The sequence below is a fragment of the Ascaphus truei genome, chromosome 2 (assembly GCF_040206685.1).
Source record: "Ascaphus truei isolate aAscTru1 chromosome 2, aAscTru1.hap1, whole genome shotgun sequence".
In the NCBI taxonomy this organism is placed as follows: domain Eukaryota; kingdom Metazoa; phylum Chordata; class Amphibia; order Anura; family Ascaphidae; genus Ascaphus; species Ascaphus truei.
Window position 1 is genome coordinate 470,974,222 of NC_134484.1, and position 21,431 is coordinate 470,995,652.

At 46.5% G+C, this 21,431-nt stretch overlaps 1 long non-coding RNA gene across 1 annotated transcript in view; it reads left to right on the forward strand.

The window, feature by feature from the left end:
- The window catches only part of LOC142488382 (uncharacterized), a 41,960-nt gene extending 21,464 nt beyond the window's left edge, over positions 1–20,496 (forward strand). Inside the window, exons 2-3 of the long non-coding RNA XR_012799403.1 lie at positions 19,469–19,731; positions 20,127–20,496. This is a non-coding gene — a long non-coding RNA (uncharacterized LOC142488382). The remainder of the gene's footprint in view (positions 1–19,468; positions 19,732–20,126) is intronic.
- The last annotated feature ends 935 nt before the right edge of the window (positions 20,497–21,431 follow it).

Here is a 21,431-nt window from a genome sequence, read left to right on the forward strand (position 1 = left end):
TCCTTGTCAAAGAGTACAGCCACTCAATATACAACCCGTTATATAGCAAACCGGAAACGGAAGTGACGTCGACCCGCCAATGACGCGGACCATCCTCCGCAATCAGCTGAGGGCGGTCAGCGCAGCCGGGGGGGTGGCGTGAACGACCGGACCGGATCTATGACAACAAGGTTATATAAATAATACAAAACACAGAGGAGAGAAAAATATATGTGAAAAGCATTTTAAAACATTTTAAGCATTACACATGTATGCATGCCTGTAAGAAAAATGATTATAATATAACAAATAAATCATTTTCAACTAAATAACAATCTGTATGATTAGAATGTAAATGTATTTGAAAAATAGATAAACATCTAGAAAATATTAAAATCAAATGGGGGAAGTGGGGGAAAGAAAGGGGAAGGAGAATATACTTGCAGAAATAAATATGTGTAAAGTGAATTAAATTAATTAAATATCACATGGAGACACTCCAATTCATTTGATAATGTTTGTATATGATTAAGGTGACCAGATTTTGAAAATGAAAAACCGGGACACACAACTATATTATTATTATTTTTTTTTTTTTACATTAACAGTTTATTTATTGTATTACACTTATACTTTACTACCATTAGTCCTTGTTGTTGTTGTGTGTGTGTGTGTGTGTGTGTGTGTGTGTGTGTGTGTGTGTGTGTGTGTCGGATAACCTCACTAAATCGAACAAAAAAAAAGAGCCAGATGTGAATGACTTCTGAACCCCTTAACCAGTGTCTGGATGCCCCCTCTTCACAATTTTTAAAGCAGCAATCCCACCTGGGATCTTACTTGATCTGCAGTCCCTCAAGGTACTATACTGGAGGGGAGGTGTTCCCTACCTGTCTTCCGATGTCTCCCGCGTGAAATTTGAGTCAGATTTGGAAGAAAGCAGTATAGGTTATTTTGGTGTAGGTATACGGCAGTTAAGATAAGACAGAGAGAGTGGGTGACAGACTGAGTGAGTGACACAGAGACAGAGAGACACCGTGACAGAGAGACACCGTGACAGAGAGAGACAGTGACAGAGAGAGACAGTGATAGAGAGACAGGAGGACAGAACAGAGAGACAGGAGGACAGAACAGAGAGACAGAGGAACAAACAGATGAGAGAGAGAGACAGACAGAGAGACAGACTGCCTGACACTTGGGTGGGTTGACTGCCTGACACTTGGGTTGGTGGGTGGGAGACTGCATGACACTTGGGTGGGTGGGAGACTGCCTGACACTTGGGTGGGAGACTGCCTGACATGGGTGGGTAGGTGGGACACTTGGGTGGGTGGTTGGGAGACTGCCTGATACTTGGGTGGGTGGGAGACAGCCTGACATGTGGGTGGGTGAGTATGAGACTGCCTGACACGTTTGGGAGACTGCCTGACACATGGGTGGGTGGGTGTTAGACTGCCTGACACGTGGGTGGGTGGGAGACTGCCTGACACGTGGGTGGGTGGGAGACTGCCTGACACGTGGGTGGGTGGGTGGCAGACTGCCTGACATGTGGGTGGGTGGGAGACTGCTTGACACTTGGGTGGGTGGGAGACTGCCTGACGGGTGGGTGGGTGGGTGGGTGAGAGACTGCCTGACACTTAGATTGCCTGACACTTGGGTATGGGAGACTGTCTGACACGTGGGTGGGTGGGAGACTGCCTGACGGGTGGGTGGGTGGCAGACTGCCTGACGGGTGGGTGGGTTGAAGACTGCCTGAGACTTGGGTGGGTGGGAGACTGCCTGACACTTGGGTGGGTTGGAGACTGCCTGTCACTCGGGTGGGTGGGTTGTTAGACTGCCTGACACTTCATGACTGCCTGACACTTGGGTTGGTGGGAGACTGCCTGACACTTATGACTGCCTGACACTTATGACTGCCTGACACTTTGACTGCCTGACACTTTGACTGTCTGACACTTTGGGTGGGAGACTGCCTGACACTTGGGTTGGTGGGTGGGTGGGTGTTAGACTGCCGGACACTTGGGAGACTGCCTGACACTTTGGTTAGACTGCCTGACACGTGGGTGGGTGGGAGACTGCCTGACACTTGGGTGGGTGACTGACTGACACGTGGGTGGGTGGGTGGGTGACTGCCACTGCCACATGGGTGGGTGACATGTTTGACTGACACGTGGGTGAGTGGGTTGGTGTCTGTATACATTCTGTCACTGATACACACAGACACTGGGAGGGGGCAGTCACACATACACTGCGGGGGGGGGCAGTCACACACACACACACAGAATGGGAGGAGGCAGACACACACACACAGAATGGGAGGGGGACAGTCACACACACACGCAGTGGGGGGGCAGTCACACACACTGGGAGGGGGCAGTCACACACACACAGACTGGGAGGGGGGGCAGTCACACCCACACAGGCGACATGGGGCTTACCTGTAGTGCCACTGTAGGGAGCCAGAAGTTGTGAGGCTTTTTTCCAGTCTGCCGGCAGTTTCAGTTGCCAGCTGTGAGCCTTCCTTCTGGTGAACGAACACACACACACACCCACACACTTCAACTCACTACATCCTCTCCCCGATACTAAGACCAGCCCCCGGCATATCCTGACCTCCAACCAATCCCCTGCTTCTACTCTAAAGCCCCGCCCCCGGCATCCTATTGGAAAAAAAATACTCACGGCGGCCGCATCCTCCTCACGCTGCCCTCGTGCACCGCCGCATCCTCACGCTGCCCCCGCGCACCGCCGCCGACTCGCGCACGGGACCAGTCACCAGGGGCAAAACCCGGGACATTTCCGGGACGGACGGTCACCCGGGACAGCCCAGAAAAAAACGGGACTGTCCCGGCAAAACCGGGACGAATGGTCACCCTAATCATAACATAACATATTCAGAAACCCACTTAAAAGAATATATAAACCCTACAACAGCACAGTCCAGCCTTCCATTTTTGATCAGCAGTGCCCGCTGATTCTCTCTCTTCACCGGGAGGTTCGTTTGCTGACAACACACAGCCAGGAGCACGCCTACCAGACAGAGCAAGGAGATCCAGGAAGTGACTTTTTCTACTACCCCAGGTGATTTGGCCATCTTTGCGGGACTTTGCAGATGGGGGCCCGGTTTTGGTTATGAGCCCTCCACCGGTCATCCCCGTCTCCTTTATGACATCTCATCGCTAGGCCACTTCCCTCAATAGGGGCTGAAGTCGTTACTTTATTAATTCATTGTTCTTGCTCCATAATTCAGCATGTTTTGGCAATACTGCCATCTGATCTCAATAGGGATTGCACACTCTGCAGCACTTGTCAGTTGGGGGGGACCGTTACCCCATATCTATTCTTCAATAATTCTATATGGATTGTGTATGAGTAATGTTTAGAAATATGGATTTTAACATTTGGTTTTAAAACAAAAATTCTTATTAGATGTAAATACCATAGGATTGTGTACTGTATTTTTAAAATATTTTTATATGTTTCAGAATCTGTTAGAGTTTATCTATGTGGACATGTATTATTGAATGTCCAAATAATGAAAAAGTAGTCACTGTATTGAGACACTTAGATGTACATCCGATTTTTAACTATATTTAATTCTTTCAATAGGACACAAGAGGGCGCTGTTGAATTAACAAATGTATATACAGTATGTATATGTGATTATTCTAATCAGTGAAGACATTATGCATAAGATTTGATGCTGTTAATATTGATCGAGTTGAGGGCTTTCATGCCCCCTCTCCCATTCCCCCCCCTCCTTCCCTGATTTAGATTTGATATGCTCTTCAAGTCTCCTCCATTTGTGGAGTTATATAAGCATTTGAAAAGGCGGCTGTTAATTGATGTCAATTACTTGAATGAGACCCTATATATACCATGTCCTCCAGGCCCACCACATGAACCCGACGAAGCCATACGTTGCGAAATGCGTAGTTCATGTGGGGCCCTGGAAGTTTGCATCATTTGCATCATCTGCATCATCTGACCACTATCAGCCACCGTAGGCAGCTTCAGCGCCCTGCTGGAGTCCTGAACACCGGACGTGGGGCAACGGAAGACACTGCAGCGCGACGCGGGACCTTGCTGTGTGTACCGGAGCGGTCCCACATGTGAGTGTTCTGTTGCTCACTTTTTATTAATAAATTACACCTTTTACAACGATATGTGTGGTGTCACCTTTACACACATACTGTATAAACTACTGTGTGAGCCGGGGAAGATTCGTGATAGGACACAGACGAGGGTTTGACATCAGACTGCTGAGCTCCATAACAGGAGGATCTTGGACGGCATCTGGCAGCCGTGAAAAGACACCATTACCTGTGTCCGGTACCACACTTGGCTGTGTGAGTACACGGTGATATATTATATATTTAATCCTTCTACCACTACCCTTATTGTGTGTTGTTCCTTGTGTGATAGGGACATCTTCTGATTCCCTGTAACTAGTATTGCGCCCCCCTATTCTCTCTTTTTCCTACATACATATAACGGCTAAACGTCCATCAGCAGTGGAAAAAGACACAGCAGTAAACTCCAACACTGAAAAACTATACATTATTAAGAATGTTCTAAATGTTCTAACTGCGAGACTTCCGATGCTGTCAACGGGCATGGATCGTGGGTAAGGGAGATTTAGGGACACTCCAAGATCAAGCAATAATTTTAAAAAAAAGGAGAGAATACGTTTCCGAATTGAGAAAATGGACATAAACATTTCTGAAACAGCTGCTCACGTTAACGATGTCCATAAAGTTTAAAAAACCTACAGCACAGGAGTTTTCAACTTTTTGGGGGGGAAATCAACAAATGGCCGTAAATAAAGAATCGAGCGCACGCGCGGATCCGGCTGTACGCACGGTACCAGTTCACGACCCAGAAAAGGAAGGAGAGGATGGGGAGGTCACGAGGTCCTATCTTGCCAACCTGTTCAGGAGCATCAATAATCTATGCAGACATCTTTTCAAACCAAGCTGAATGAGGCAGTTAAAGAGATAAAGGATGAGATCTCAACCCTCTCCCAAAGAACCACAGATTTGGAAACCAAAATAGCCAAAGCTGGAGATTTCAACTGGGAGTTTAAAGAAACCAACTTCTATCCCCCAGAGAGGGGGCCCTTGACCGTTCGGGTTCCGACCCTCCTTTAAATAGCGAGAGTCAGGATGGACCGTTCAGCATTTTAGAAGGGGGAGAGGAGGAAAACAGGGTGGATGACTTTCAAACCTAATTAACCAAAACTAAATTGGTATATCCTGAGGGCGGGTAGGGCACATAGGGGTCGTCCGTTTCCCCCTAGACCCTGTTAGAGCTCATGGGTGCAAATCGTTTGGTAGTCAGGCTCATCAACTGAACCCATGATATTGTCAGCAGAACTAACATGGCTCCATAGAATTAACCAGATGTGTCGCCTCCATAGACCTGTGGGCCAGGACCCACATTTCACCAAGACCCCCCCACACCCCGAACCCCCCCCCATCAAACCCAACAGGAAAAAACTGGCCTCAATTTTGCCATGCCCTTGCAGTAATAGGGGTCTTCCCTCCCAGGCTTGATTGCAAACATCGGAAACCGAACCTCAACGAGGAGAGCCATCTTCTTACATATAAATAGAGTAGAATAGATCGGTTCTTCTTTTCTCCAGCAGCAATCAGAAGGTCTGCACAGTATCGTCCTCTTAATTCTCTGATCTCAGGGAGTTTTGTCCTGCTAGTCTCTCCGAAGCTCTGGATGGACCCGCACCTCGATCCGATCTTTGGGGTTTTGGTGGTTCACGATTTTGAGGTGATGGAGGTGTCAGGCCCAGCATACAAATAAAATTATCCATTTCCTCTGGATGCCTGATAAAAAGATGTTTGCCGTTTTTAATAACAATGAGCAAATTGGAAAAAATATATATCAATGTGGCGCTCTAAAATTATATTCCTATATAAACAAGTGCATATAAATAAAGTGATACTAATACAAACATGTGAATGCCGCTTAACCCAGAGGGGGGGTCGTTCTCTCGATCCCGTGGACGTGGAAGAAGTGAAGATCATCGGGAAGCGCAAAGTCATGTAAAACAGAAACACATTTCCTGATGGTGCAGTATTGTGATGTAGATAAATAAAAAAAATTTAAGGTGCGGTGTGCTAAGTACTCACAAGTGTATGGTGAGTGTTGTTCCCATAAAGGTATCTTTCAGGGACAGCCCGTCTACCCGTGGTAGAGGTGGGTCAGTGTATCTAGGTGGATACTGAGGACCTTAGGTAAAAAATGAGGAAACAGACATAGTGCAGACTGTACGAAATATCTATTAAAATGGTAAGTGGATGTACAATACACTCACAATGTATAAAAGAATAACAAGCGTTTAGATCACATATTGGATCTCTGTGCAAAGCAGCTGTGTTAGTCCCCCCTTCGCCTCGGCGTGCGTTTCACTGATGCGTCTCACCCAAACCGGAAACCGGAAGTGACGTCATCTGCGCTTGGCTCTCTGGGGAACTTCGATCCTTTAGTGGTCTTCTCTCATCAGGGTTCACTCTACGCGTTTCTCCGTATAGCGGTTTCATCAGGAGTGTAATCTGACATGTTCTAAGAGACTATTTATAGGCTGTGCTAGAGTCCCATTGGCTTACATTAAGTATGGTAATCAAATAGCATAGCAGCAACAGACTTGTAGTTAACAGCAATTAAGACTCACATCGCACATATATGAGTCTTCCAAAATGACATAACAATCACATAAAATTACATAAAAATTAAGTACATATGTTTTAATAAAAACTAAATAACAAACATCTAAAAATACATAGATTAAAATATAAAACTTAAATATGAATCGCCTCACAATCGCCTTTACATTTAAAGCTATTGAACAAGTGTTGCCCCACTGGAGGGGGGGCAATAGAGACTTAAATCTAATTAAAAGGGAGTCCTTTTGGATGTTCGAGCTAAAAACGATTCATCCTCAAGGCTTAAATCTAGAGTTCGATATAAAACCATTTCTTTGACTCTAACATGTCTCTCTTCTTTCCCACTAGATGCCAAATTTTACTATCACTAGCAAATACTTGCATTTAGCTCAGTCCATTAAGAGGTTAATTGCCTATCTTAGCTGTAATGAGGCGATTCATATTTAAGTTTTATATTTTAATCTATGTATTTTTAGATGTTTGTTATTTAGTTTTTATTAAAACATATGTACTTAATTTTTATGTAATTTTATGTGATTGTTATGTCATTTTGGAAGACTCATATATGTGCGATGTGAGTCTTAATTGCTGTTAACTACAAGTCTGTTGCTGCTATGCTATTTGATTACCATACTTAATGTAAGCCAATGGGACTCTAGCACAGCCTATAAATAGTCTCTTAGAACATGTCAGATTACACCCCTGATGAAACCGCTATACGGAGAAACGCGTAGAGTGAACCCTGATGAGAGAAGACCACTAAAGGATCGAAGTTCCCCAGAGAGCCAAGCGCAGATGACGTCACTTCCGGTTTCCGGTTTGGGTGAGACGCATCAGTGAAACGCACGCCGAGGCGAAGGGGGGACTAACACAGCTGCTTTGCACAGAGATCCAATATGTGATCTAAACGCTTGTTATTCTTTTATACATTGTGAGTGTATTGTACATCCACTTACCATTTTAATAGATATTTCGTACAGTCTGCACTATGTCTGTTTCCTCATTTTTTACCTAAGGTCCTCAGTATCCACCTAGATACACTGACCCACCTCTACCACGGGTAGACGGGCTGTCCCTGAAAGATACCTTTATGGGAACAACACTCACCATACACTTGTGAGTACTTAGCACACCGCACCTTAAATTTTTTTTTATTTATCTACATCACAATACTGCACCATCAGGAAATGTGTTTCTGTTTTACATGACTTTGCGCTTCCCGATGATCTTCACTTCTTTAATAACAATGAGCCTAAACGGGGACCCCCATCTGTATCGTATCCCGTTTTCCCTAAGGAGTAGGGTCAGCGGCTTAAATTCCCAGCGTTTTCCAATGGTCACTTTAGACAAGTCATTACAAATCTGCAGCGGTTCATTCTCGTACTGTATGACATCCTTCTCCCTACATGCCCCGATTATTTTTTCCTTGGTGGAGTAACTATTGAGCCTTACAAATACTTCTCTTCGACGTTTTGGATCATCTGGCCTGGGTCCCAATGCCCGATGAGCCCGGTCAATTCCGAGATCATTTTCTTCAAAGTCATCATATATGGCATTGAAAAGATTTATTAAATAGGGCCGGAGTAGGTCAGGGAGAACTGCTTCTGGAATATAGCGAATCCTTAAATTCTGCCTCCGGTCCCGATTTTCTTGGTCTTCAATGCTCTCTTTGATAAGGTGAATCTCCTCACCCAGGCGCAGAATCTCATTGTAAGAAATCCGCTCCTGACTTTGATTCTAGCCTTGCAGACCTCTGCAGTTACAAAGGCTTCCTCTGGCAATCAATGGCACATGTGCTGCCTCTCATTGCAGCTTCTGCCCTTTGCTCCATCATTGGAGGAATATTCACACACCCTCCCCCTGTGATTGGATCTCCGCCCTTTATATGTTGGGCTTTGGCTCTGAATCAGAGCCAAGCACAATTCCTTCCCTGGACGTTATGTGTTCTGCCACAAGCCCTTGGCTTGTCTCCTTGTGTACTAACTTCTCTGGTCTTTGTTAGTAGTTGTTGAGTATCCTGAGGCCTGCTGCTATGCTTCTACGCAGAGGCCTGACTTCCTGAGTATCCTGAGGCCTGCTGCTACACTTCTACGCAGAGGCCTGACTTCCTGAGTATCCTGAGGCCTGCTTCTACGCAGAGGCCTGACTTCCTGAGTATCCTGAGGCCTGCTGCTATGCTTCTACGCAGAGGCCTGACTTCCTGAGTATCCTGAGGCCTGCTGCTTTTCTCCACGCAGAGGCCTGCTTTGGTCATCGGCGCTGAAGCTTTGGTTTTCCCCGACGCTGCCCTGCGGTGTACTTCGGCCAGCCTGCTGTCTCCCCCTGCTGAGACCGGTGTCATGGGCCGAGGCAGCTCCTTGCACAAAGGCAATTCCCGCACTCACGCTCCTAAGCTGAAGCGGGGAACTCCTGTGTACCTGTTGCCGAACTCCTGCTTGAATAACGACGATGCTGCCTTCCCCAATCCTGACCCTGCTATGTACGACTACGAACTGCGCATTCCGGATCCGACTGCGCGGTCTCAGGTCGGTGATTATATAACCCCACCTCAGCCCCGCGGTCCGGTCCTGGTTTATGGCGAGCACAACCGTGACACTCATCAGCTGCTGCTGTTTGTGCCTGAAGGGCCTCTTCCAGCTTATTTTCTAAAGCTGTAGTCCTCTGAGAGAGGCCATTGATCTCCTCCTTTAATTCTGTGACTGCAGCTTTTAAATCCTGTTGTAGGGATTGGTGAAGCTTGTCATGCATTTTTGTCAGCAAATCTTCTAAGTAGGAGCGTGTAACTGCGCTCTCCCCTACCATCTCTTGAACCATCCGGTCCTGCTCTTTGTGTGCAGGGGCACGTGTACCAGCGCCATCTTGCTCCCCCCTGGAAGCGCACGACCTGCGTTGCAGCGGTGAAAAATACCGCAATATGCTCAGGTTAGGGTTTTTTTGTGTTTTGGCTGACATGACCGGGGCTTCCGCTATGCAGTCCGCCCGTGCAGGGTGTAAAATGCTCGGGGGACATTAGCTTCTGGCTCCGTTATCCCGCGGGGGACCCAGGAGCTCTCTCACTATCCAGGCATTCCGGATGACGTCACCGGAAGTCTCCACAATGTTTCTTTACACTTTAAGATTTGCCACCAATCGGATCCAAGAGGTCTAAAGTTTGTAGGAATAGATTTGTAGGATTAGAAAGGTAGGGGGGGTAATAGAATTCAATCTCACCAAAAAAAAATTTTTGGATTCATAAACTGAAACTTTGAGACCTCTTGGACTTAACGTAGAGTTTGATATTAATGCATTTCTTTTATAACTTATGGATTTTCAATGATCTTAAGATGACTTTAGCATTATCTGATTATGACTGAATTTTTGTGCACTAGTAACTGTCCCTATTTCTACATTTTAATTTTAGCACTTACAAAATTCAATTTTTAGTATTTATCGATTTTAGTATGTGTACAATTTTCCGATTAATTTGGTATACATTTTATATATGTAACCCTGTTTCCCCCACCCCATCTCATCTCGGGCCTTGCTGTGGGAAACTCTCTCTGGTTACATGGCATAGTGTGGTGCAAACCTGCTGGTAACAGGGGGCCCTGGGTCTCCCGCCTGGTGTTATGGGGGAAGGTCAGGACAGGCTTCTGGTGTTTTACCCGAATAGTATTCACAGGTGCAGCGCCTCCATCTCATGCAGCCCCAGATGCATGGGGAGAAGTCCCTGCAGAAGAATCTCTCCCTCTCCTCCTAATAGACTTCACACTCAGACAGGAGTTATATAAAAACACAGGATTCTTTATTTGTCTTCTGTATTCAGCAGTCACAGATAACAGCAGTTGTTAGGGTATCCACCCTCAGGAAGTCCCCGGATCCACTCCCAGCCACGGGCACCAAGAGTGATCCTTGCTCTTCCCTTATCCTCTGGTGAGATAAGAGGTATGGTTCCCCACCTCTCCCCGGAGGGAGGGCCTCAGAGCCCTGACACCTTATCACGGGTGAACCTGTGTCTCTCAAAGGTAGAGACCAACTAACTAAATACAGGAAATGCAGTGCCTTAAGTATCAGTTCAGAAGGAACCACCCCTGTGCCTCTGATTGGATGCAAGGCCTGATTACACTACCTTCCCTGACTCAATGCACTGCTATTAGTGGGGGAAACCCATGATTACTCCTGGCAAACCTACCCTTACTAGGTATTACTGCCAGGAGGAGGGCAGACCAATAGCCCAAAAACTACCCAGGGCTACACTCTCCCTCTGGTGGAATCCAATGGTCCCCACTTGGGCCAAATTTGCTGGGCCATCCTGCCGGTGAACAACCTAAACAAAACACAAAATGACAATTGATTATTAAACAGTGTCAGATAGTTGTAGGTTATACACCCACCCACCCTGTACGGTGAAACAAAACATAGGGATACTCCCAACATGGAGAATCATTCCTAACAGTAATGGCAGGGATCGGGCTTCTTTACCTCCCGTACATTATGGTCTAGGACCCTTACAAAATATGATTGAGGAGGCCCATTCCCAAAGTGGTACACAATTTTATGCATGAATATGTTCCTCCCTACACTCCAGACCTTCATTAAGGAAAAGATCCTCTCCTCTGTGTGATAGGATGTACTACTATTCTTGGACAGCAGATAATCAATGACTGCGTCCCTGAGCCAGATATCTCTCTGATCCTCAATCTCCTGCATTATTGGCTCCGGCACATAAGGGTACTCATACCCATGAGACTGTAGCGTGCCACAATAGCCCTTTCAGCTCTACTCAACTTAGTGAGCTTCTTGTTCCTCGCCTTGCCAGGCAGTACCCAGTATACAGGCTCCTCAGGTGCTATCTCGTCATAGAATATGGATGACCCTTTTGGTGTCACTATTTTTTGTGTAATCTCTCGCCATCTCCTAGTGAGTTCTTCAGCAACCTCCTTCTCAGAGTATGTGCCTATGTCCCACCAATGATCTACTACGTCGTTCTTGATAAGAATAAACCTTGTAAAATCCATCCCTTTATCGTACCCCTCAAATAATGGTGCCCATTATTTGTCACGGTGCTCATACGAGGAAGACACACACAGTGACTCCTCAGATTCATATTTTGAGGACACCCCAGATGTATCCCTACCAGTGGAATTTGAACCCCTGGCTCTACCTCTATGCACAGGCTAAAATACCGTGGGATTGGGAACAGGTATACGACTTGCCCAGGGTATCTCCCCATCAGACCCCTCATCGCTGGTAACCCAGTCCCGCCAGTCCGTAGAAAATGTGGGGGCCTTATCCTTCTTACCCCTGCTAGGACCTGGTGGACATGAACGTGGCGGGGTAGGAGCAGTGGCCGGGGCAGTGGTGCTAGAGGCAGGTATGAGGGAAGCACCAGAGTCTGGGACAGTGTCTCTGTGATGGGGAGGAAACGGTTAATACCTGATTTGCCATGCATTACTGTTGTTGCCCTGTCCCCGCCATTTTTATTCCCCATGTGCAGGCCATTCCCTGTCTGCGAGGGTAAAGACAAAATGCATTGCTTGCCATACCCTCTAACCAACACATGATAGAAGATCTTAAATCTAAATGTAAGGCAGGAGGTATTTTTTTGTAAGTCTAAGCAGGAATTACTTGGACATCCAGCTGTGATCTGGGTGAACGAGCTTCGGTATTTTTATGACCAAGCCTGAAAAGGTTGTAATTATTTTTATGATGGAGCCTCAAAAGGCTCCCACAGATTTAGAGTCCCCCTGTCTAAAAGAGTGTCAATTATGACAAGACCCATAGGCCCATAATGTATACAATACTGGCATACTGAGGCACAGCAGATGTCAGGCTAGTGACACCTCTAAGTCAGAGACCAGACACAGTGGCCCCAAGAAATGGGTGTAGCCCAGGTATGCTAAGTGGCATGGGCGTCAACCTGACCCATGCACCCTGCCCACCGGACAGCCCTTTTGACCGGTCTTATGAACTGTGGGTCACTTGGCTATTCGTGGGTTTTTTGGTTCCCACGAGGGGATTGGATCCACATGTTAAAGATAGCTTTGGCCAGTCTATAACTGTGGCTTGACGTACAGAAAACCCGCACTGCTGATAATAACCTGTGAGGTGCTGACTGGATGGAGACGTGATAATATCGATGAAAGAAAAAGAACCCAGTCTTATAGCACTCGTACACAACAGTTGTATAATGATAAGTTTAAAATACTTTATTTATAACTATGAATAAAAAATAGGGTGTTAAAATATGATTAAATAATATGTAGAACAGCACGTGACTGTATCCTTTTGTAACCCACCCTTGTATAGGTGGGTAGATGTAGTATGATCCCTGATTGGTACTAGGGATCAAACGCTATTAATTATAGCGACCTAAAATATAGGAGAGGAGCCAAAGAATACCCACTGAAAAGAGACTGTCTCTATTAGAGTGTATCTAAGCGTAAATGCGCTCTAGAGGGATACACTCATGGTAATGTGGCATATATTCCGCTTGGTTATACCTATAGGTATCTCCCCCTCATATAGAGATTTCAATTAATGCTGTATAAATTTATCCATATAATGTGAGCTACATCTCTATAAGGGATATTGCCTATTCTCTAAAGTGCAGGCTATTGAGCAAGCAGTGATAACTATTGTAAAGTGTAGAGCTAGAGCAGCTATAGGAGATCACCTAAACACCTAGGGGATTACTGTATACACATAATAGTTACTACTCAGCAGATGATAGAATGCTGTACTTGCCTACAAACCATTTGATACTCGAGTAGGGTATATAGGGGTTAATATTCCAATGGGGTCAAAGCCCCAAAACACCCCGTCCCCCCCCTTCTGGAGGTTTATAGCAAGAGCATGCACAGAGTAATGACGTGGGGAGCCGGTCTAACTGATCATTGCAGTGTCCCCTACATCAGCACTGATCCTGGCTGTATCAGTGCCGATGTGCTCGAGGACCTGCCTGTCTGTCAGGTGGGTAAATTCAAAGACTCCTATGGACATGGAGGGTCCCGCAGTAATGATATACCGCGCGATCCCTAATGAAACAAGCACTTCAAGGGAAGTTTTAAAGCCCAAAACGCAGATCAATATCATTCAGCTGAACTGTTTAAATAAACAAACTTCCCGCGTGTGCAGGGAGAGAAATGCCGACGCGCGCGTTTCACGTGTTCAAACGCTTCTTCAGGGCACGTAGGGGGAATATATGCCACATTACCATGAGTGTATCCCTCTAGAGCGCATTTACGCTTAGATACACTCTAATAGAGACAGTCTCTTTTCAGTGGGTATTCTTTGGCTCTTCTCCTATATTTTAGGTCGCTATAATTAATAGCGTTTGATCCCTAGTACCAATCAGGGATCATACTACATCTACCCACCTATACAAGGGTGGGTTACAAAAGGATACAGTCACGTGCTGTTCTACATATTATTTAATCATATTTTAACACCCTATTTTTTATTCATAGTTATAAATAAAGTATTTTAAACTTATCATTATACAATTGTTGTGTACGAGTGCTATAAGACTGGGTTCTTTTTCTTTCATCGATATTATAACTGTGGCTTCCCAGGTATTTCCCAATGTGATTCCTGAATTTTAATCCATGATGTAAAGATGCAAAACTTTGTTCCAGTACAGCAGCAACCAGTCCAGGAGTGAAGGGGTTAACAACCACATAAGCACAGGACTTTTAAAACCAAGGCTGCATTTCTTGCACTGGCAAGCAAAGGACCATTTCTTTCGTTCCAAGGACAACTTATTTAGTTTCCTGATCCCAGTGAGTGTGGTTTTAAGTGTATTCTGCAGATGTCGTGTGTTTGTCTATTAAGGAAATAAATCGCAATTTATTTTGCAACTTGTTCTGTTCAATCAAGTACCCAGAAATATAAATGTGTTGATAAAAGTTGATGTCATCGTGACAGTCTCTCAGTCGGGCTAAGCCGCGACCAGTAAGGGCCTTCTTACTGTCTCGAGCTGCACGCTTCCGCATCCCTCGGCGGACAAGTTCCTCTCGGTATCTCTGCACTTCATCTGCAGTCAGGCTGGTACTCATCATGGAGGTAGTCGCTTGTCTTGATCCAGAATTCCGTGTCGACCCGGAAGTGATGTAATCTCCGGTCGTCTCGGCGGATTCAGTATGCAAGTCCCGGTTCCGCGCCGGAGATGCATCATCCACCGGAAGTGGCGGCGGAGGTTCGACAGGGTCACGGACATGTGAGTAGGCTGCAGGATACTCTCTCTCGCTGACCTTTTCTTTCTTCACCTGGTGGAAGTAAGGGGGTGGAGGGTCCTTACTGCTCCGCTGGCTCGCGATACTCTGCTGGTCTTCTGAAGCAGTCTTGGGTCACGTCTCTGCCACACTGGGAGTCGCCACGGCCGTGGGACTTCTACGCGGCTCAGGCCGCACCAGCACCTACTGTCGGGAAAGGTCCGGACTCATCTGCTCCACATCACAGGTTAGTGAATCTCTCTTGGCAACACCACTGTAGTGGTCCGCCGGTTGGCGCGTCACCACCGATGCTATACTGAGGCAGGCAGGGACATTTCCGCAGGAGAGCGACCACAGGATTCTGCACTTTGGATGGAAATGTGGATGGATGGAAACGTTGGGCACGTAACGGTCTGGTTCCGGCACCACCATGAACAGCGATTCCCCTCTCCTGTGGGTAGTCACCTTCTCTTCGGCGAGTTCCGGCAGCACATTCTTCGCTGCAATCTACTTCTAGGCTGTCCACCTCTTCAAGGTTGCTTGGGGAACGTCCGTAGGAGCCACGATGGTTGGAAAGGGATCTACTGGCAATAAGAAGACGATTCCACACTGCGGACACTGGGCAGTGGTGCTTGGTTCAGGCCCAGGCAGTCGGCACTGTAAGCACAGACACCGGAGGTATTCTCGGCCTCCCACCTCCACCACCAGGAAGCCTCCTGGGAGTTGGTAAGTGGTAACGTGGCATGTAGCCATACTGCTAGCTGTAGGAATAGTGGATAGCATTGGTGCTCGACAATGTGCTCTGTCTTGATCGCCAGCTCTACAAGACTGAAGGTGTGGTAACTCACATCCGACTCCTCCTTTCGCTTGGGCAGAGCTTTGTGATTGGCTCTCACCGTGACCCCTCCCTCTGGTGGAGATTAGAGGAGGGTCACTCTGTATTACTTTATGATGTGGACTCGTCTCTGAGCCAGTCACAACGCAGGGGGATGCGAATCCTACTTTTGTGCCACTTCCCACCTTCAGGCAGGGCGATGGCTTTCGCGCCAAACCCATCCAAATCTTTGCACTTAGCTTTCTTGCAGCGTGTATGCACGCAGCACGTGCGCCATCCAGACTCGGCGGGAGCTGCCATTTTAGCTTCTTCACACCGCGCGGTGCACTATCAAGTATAGTGGCCTCCATTTTAGTTGAACCCACGATTTTCACTATAGCGCAACCCTCACTGTTTGGATGGGAACTCGCTCTTCTATGAACACTGCAATCCATTTCAGCCTCTAACCAGGGATAATTCAGCATACCCCAGGCTAGGCAAAACTCTTTCTCTTGTACACTGCACACGATGACAGTCCATTACAAGTGCTTTACGTGTTAGACTGACTACCGGCTAGAAGTGCTTTTGGGGGTCTTCTCCCCCGCAGCACTGGGCATCACCTCCTATTGGCATGCCAGTATCGCAAACCCTCTCCAGAAGTTCCTGATCCATGTTTCCCAGTCTACTTCCTTTAGGCATCCTACGATCCTCGCCTCAAGGGACTAGTACAGCTATAGCCCAGTTGCCAACTCTGATCACCTCTTTTAGGCCAGTCTTAGGTCGTGCTTTGCGAGGTTCAGTGACCCCCTGACTACACCTAGTAGACTCCCTTTCTCCAACACTTGCTCTGGAAGTATACATATTACTCTTCCAGTTCTGCTTAGCTGAAAGCCTGTCCTGATTAATCTCAGCAGCACCTCCAAATGTAACCCTGTTTCCAACACCCCTAAGTGAGATCTGGGGGGTGTGCTGTAATTATGCTACTGTGCTGCCCTTTACCTATGGGCTCACAGGAGCCTAAGCCTCCGCCGCTGGGAGCCTGGGGTGAATTACTCTTACCATATGGTGCAGTGCCTCCACCTGTGAGGGATCCCAGCAGAGTGGAAGCAGCCCCTCACAGGACACATTCAAATGAACACATACACTTACTAAAAATAGAAGAACCTTTACTGTACATTATATAACAAACAACCCTGAACACTAGACTCTATAATTACTAAAGATACAACTGCCTCACGCCTCGCAGGGCCTTCACCCCACACCATGTACCCAAAGTCCCACACCCCACCCCTTAGGCGTGATCAGCGTCATACTAGATGATATAGGTGGTGCACTTGGTGTATAATTGTACCTGCCTGGTGTGTCCACACCCGGGCGCGCTGATGTGGAGATGAGTGGAACCGCTGATCCCGCCTCTGCGTGGGATGATGTCCTGTAGGATGATCCCACCGTGGAAACCGTCTCAGTAACTGGACAGGGTCTGATTCCAGACCACAACCTTCAGGGCTGCGCAGCGTTCTGGCTGTGTCCCTAAACTAAGAAACAACTAAAGGGACAGGGTCCCTACCTAAGGGCCTGTCCCTGTAGCAACCACAAACTTGATCTGTGAGTAGGGCCTAGGGGAGATCTCTGGCCTAGTGCATAGGCTACTTGCCTCCCTGCACTTACACACCCTCCCCTGTCTGTGTCCCAGCTGATACTGACTCAGCGCACAACACTGTTTCTCTCTGTCAGGGGAAGCTGACTCTTGCATTGGCTCCCTGGCGTTACATGGGCTCCAGCCCCGGGGGCTGCTGAGAGTTGTAGTCCCTTGGGAGCCTTTCTATGATTGGGGCTGCGTGCGCTATGTCTGCCGCGCATGTGCGATGCTGTAATGGCCGCCACTAGCACTATCTGCACCTGTGCAATCTGTAATTGCCGCCAGGACTCCACACACTGACTGCGCATGCGCAAACCTCGCGCCAACCCCAACATGGCCACCGAACACCTTCTGCGCACGCGCGACACTTTAAACATGGGGTGCCGCTGGCCAGCCCGTCGCCACCCGCAAGCACCCCTACCATAATGGAGGTAAGGGAGGGGGAAAGGGGAAACGGGGGACCCAGAGGGGACCTGGCTACATATACTATACTTATATTTTTTGTATTAGAACTTGTAGGTATTTGACCACATTTTTATCTTCATACAATCATATAGAAGTATATTTAGAACTTTATATATGGAACTGTATTTAGTTCATTATCTACTATCAACATCAGTCCCATCAACTACATATCTATCAATTTATTTTAATTCAGATTTAAATTTGGTCTGACTTTTATCATGTTTATTATGAGAAATATAGTCTAACTAATATCATTGGACATGCCTCTTTGATGGATCATCATTTTATAATGTCAATTGAATGTTTTATTTTTGTCAATGAATTATTTCTCTATCCTTCTATTTTAGTAATACAATACCGGCTATTTATTTAGTGGTTTATAGCCAACCCCCAATATTGATGTTTTATCTTACTGTTTTTATTTAATAAATTTGATGTTTTTTTATAGCTATTACATTTTGATAAACAACAAAACAGGTAGCGCTAACCGCAATATGTATGGTGTAGTAACTATTACCTTATATATTAAATGAAACTATATATAAGGGGCTGCCTAGGACACAAAGCCTGACCCCCTGGTCAGGAAATCAGTATGGACAGGGAATAGTTCCGTGGGCGCCTATAAATTTTACTACTATAAAGGATATACGAAAACCAAGCCTGTTGGTTGTGAAGATTGTTGATCCTCACGGTGGGCTTGAAAACAAAGAGAAAGCACAACACATAGCGTAATACTGTTGAAACATTAAACAAACAACATATAAGACAACATATAACAGCTGAAAACTGAAATGGTATTTTTAGGACAATAAAATCATTTAATAACAATTAATAATTAATATAATGCACAATTTGCATGGACATATAGATTTAAGCAATTAAAAATCTGAATAGGTGGTTCTAGCACTCCGTAGCACCAATGATGATGGTAGCAATGCCTACTCACCAGATGGAATAGGTTTGCAGGCAGTGGATATTTTAGAGAGTATCCCCTCTCATCTGTGTGCTGCTCTCTGCTTAGCTGGCGTCTCTGTCGGCTCGTGGGTGCAGCTCATCAAGCGGGGACTCCTGCAGCTCCAGGAAGCACGTCTGAGCAGATGGAACTCAGCTGCAGCTGATTCAGCACGATGTCAGCCACGGGCCACCGTGAGCTCGTCTGTCTGCTGCTCACTGCTAGCTGGCGTCTCTGTCCGCTCGTGGACGGACCTTGTCAGCAGGTACTCCTGCAGGGCGCCAAGCAGGGCGCTTGAATAATGGGAAACCGCAACAGCTGGTTCAACTCGTCGACGGCTACAAGAGATGGTTAGCTGGCAGCTCACGTTGATTCACCGATGTGTGGGGGATACTGCACCAATGTGTGCTGGGCTTTTATAGTAGTAAAATTTATAGGCGCCCACGGAACTATTCCCTTTCCATATTACATTTTGATGTATTAGTCAGTCAAGTTTTTATTGAATTAACGTACTTTGTATGAAGTCTTAAGGATTTTATTACCATATGTATAAAAGTATGTATTTGTACTAGGTTAATGATACAGCTAGCAATGGCTATGGTGGCAGGCAGCTCTTTAAGAACCAATTAACTATAATGGTTGGAAGCTGAGATACTCTATGATTATGTAGGGTATATATATTCAGCGTGATTAGAATCCTAACACAACCCCAGAAAAAGCCGACATACTGGTGAAACGCGTTGTTTTTTTTAGACATTGGAGGCCACCGTACTAACCCATCGGCAATTCAGCACGCTGACGTCAGAGATTCCCGGACGCTCTGCCAGTGAGAGGAGCAGACTGAGGAAACCGCACGCGTGTGAGCAGGCAAGACGGGCAGCTGATGAGACGTAGGGTTGGAGTGCGTCCCAAGTCACTCCCTGCACGTTACCAGTGGGGTTATTCATTATATGGAGGATTAACCCCCAGATGATCCTGTTCGACGGAGCCAATTGTGACATTTGTTAACAGTGCTGGTACCATCCATCATTATATTACCACTTTTATTCACATAGTATTTATTTCACTTGAATCAGTTTGCGCCGCAGATACCAATTTTTCTATTGCAGACCTGTCGGAGACATGTGAATGTGCTCATAAATAATTTTTTTATTTGTTGTACGGTGGAGGGCTTTTGTCACTTACTTCCCATAACATGTAATGTGTAATTTATGCATGTACAGTAATTTTACCTTTTTAGAATGAATTCCATAAATACAACATTGTTTGGAAAGGTTTGATAACTCAATAGTGAATGTGAACTGTATGACTCAAGTGCTGTTAAATAGTGTACTTGGGGCATTGAAGCCCACCACTACAACATATCTTGGAGGATGAGGTACTAACAGTGAATCTCCACTATCCCTTTTAGCTCCGGGATTTTGCTTGGTTAGAGCGACGAGGAGGACGTTTCAGCCCCTGAAAGACTTGGACAGCTTCGCACCCTCTGATTTATCCTAAAAGGTTGTAGACTTGATCTCAGTGTCCGGTGCTGTGTCAAAGTCTCACTGTCAGGGATATAGCCGTAACACTTGAAGTTACTTTATTATGACATATTGGAGTGCTGTATGATTCCATTCCAAGCATTATGGTGAGCACAATCAGCAGTAACAGTTCCTGTAACTTTATTATCACTGAAGGAAGGCGAGTTTGACATGTTTCTCAAATGTAGTTTAATAGCGCATCATGCAATTAAGATAATAGTACAGTGTTGCCTCAGTGTGAGGAGTGCCAACACCTAGTCACGACAAATTATCTCTCCTTAAAACACTGGTGTGTTTATATATACACCTGAAGAAAACAGTATCTCTACTTCATTTGTACATCATGCATACGCCATTTCCCCACACGCTAGCTGTATCTTCTTATCAGCATTTTCCTGTTATCTCCTTTCCCTTCTATCTCCTTTCCCTTCCCTTCCTTTCCCTTCTACGCTTCTACGCAGAGGCCTGACTTCCTGAGTATCCTGAGGCCTGCTTCTACGCAGAGGCCTGACTTCCTGAGTATCCTGAGGCCTGCTGCTATGCTTTTACGCAGAGGCCTGACTTCCTGAGTATCCTGAGGCCTGCTGCTTTTCTCCACGCAGAGGCCTGCTTTGGTCATCGGTGCTGAAGCTTTGGTTTTCCCCGACGCTGCCCTGCGGTGTACTTCATGGGCCGAGGCAGCTCCTTGCACAAAGGCAACTCCCGCACTCACGCTCCTAAGCTGAAGCGGGGAACTCCTGTGTACCTGTTGCCGAACTCCTGCTTGAATAACGACGATGCTGCCTTCCCCAATCCTGACCCTGCTATGTACGACTACGAACTGCACATTCCGGATCCGACTGCGCGGTCTCAGGTCGGTGATTATATAACCCCACCTCAGCCCCGCGGTCCGGTCCTGGTTTATGGCGAGCACAACCGTGACACTCATCAGCTGCTGCTGTTTGTGCCTGAAGGGCCTCTTCCAGCTTATTTTCTAAAGCTGTAGTCCTCTGAGAGAGGCCATTGATCTCCTCCTTTAATTCTGTGACTGCAGCTTTTAAATCCTGTTGTAGGGATTGGTGAAGCTTGTCATGCATTTTTGTCAGCAAATCTTCTAAGTAGGAGCGTGTAACTGCGCTCTCCCCTACCATCTCTTGAACCATCCGGTCCTGCTCTTTGTGTGCAGGGGCACGTGTACCAGCGCCATCTTGCTC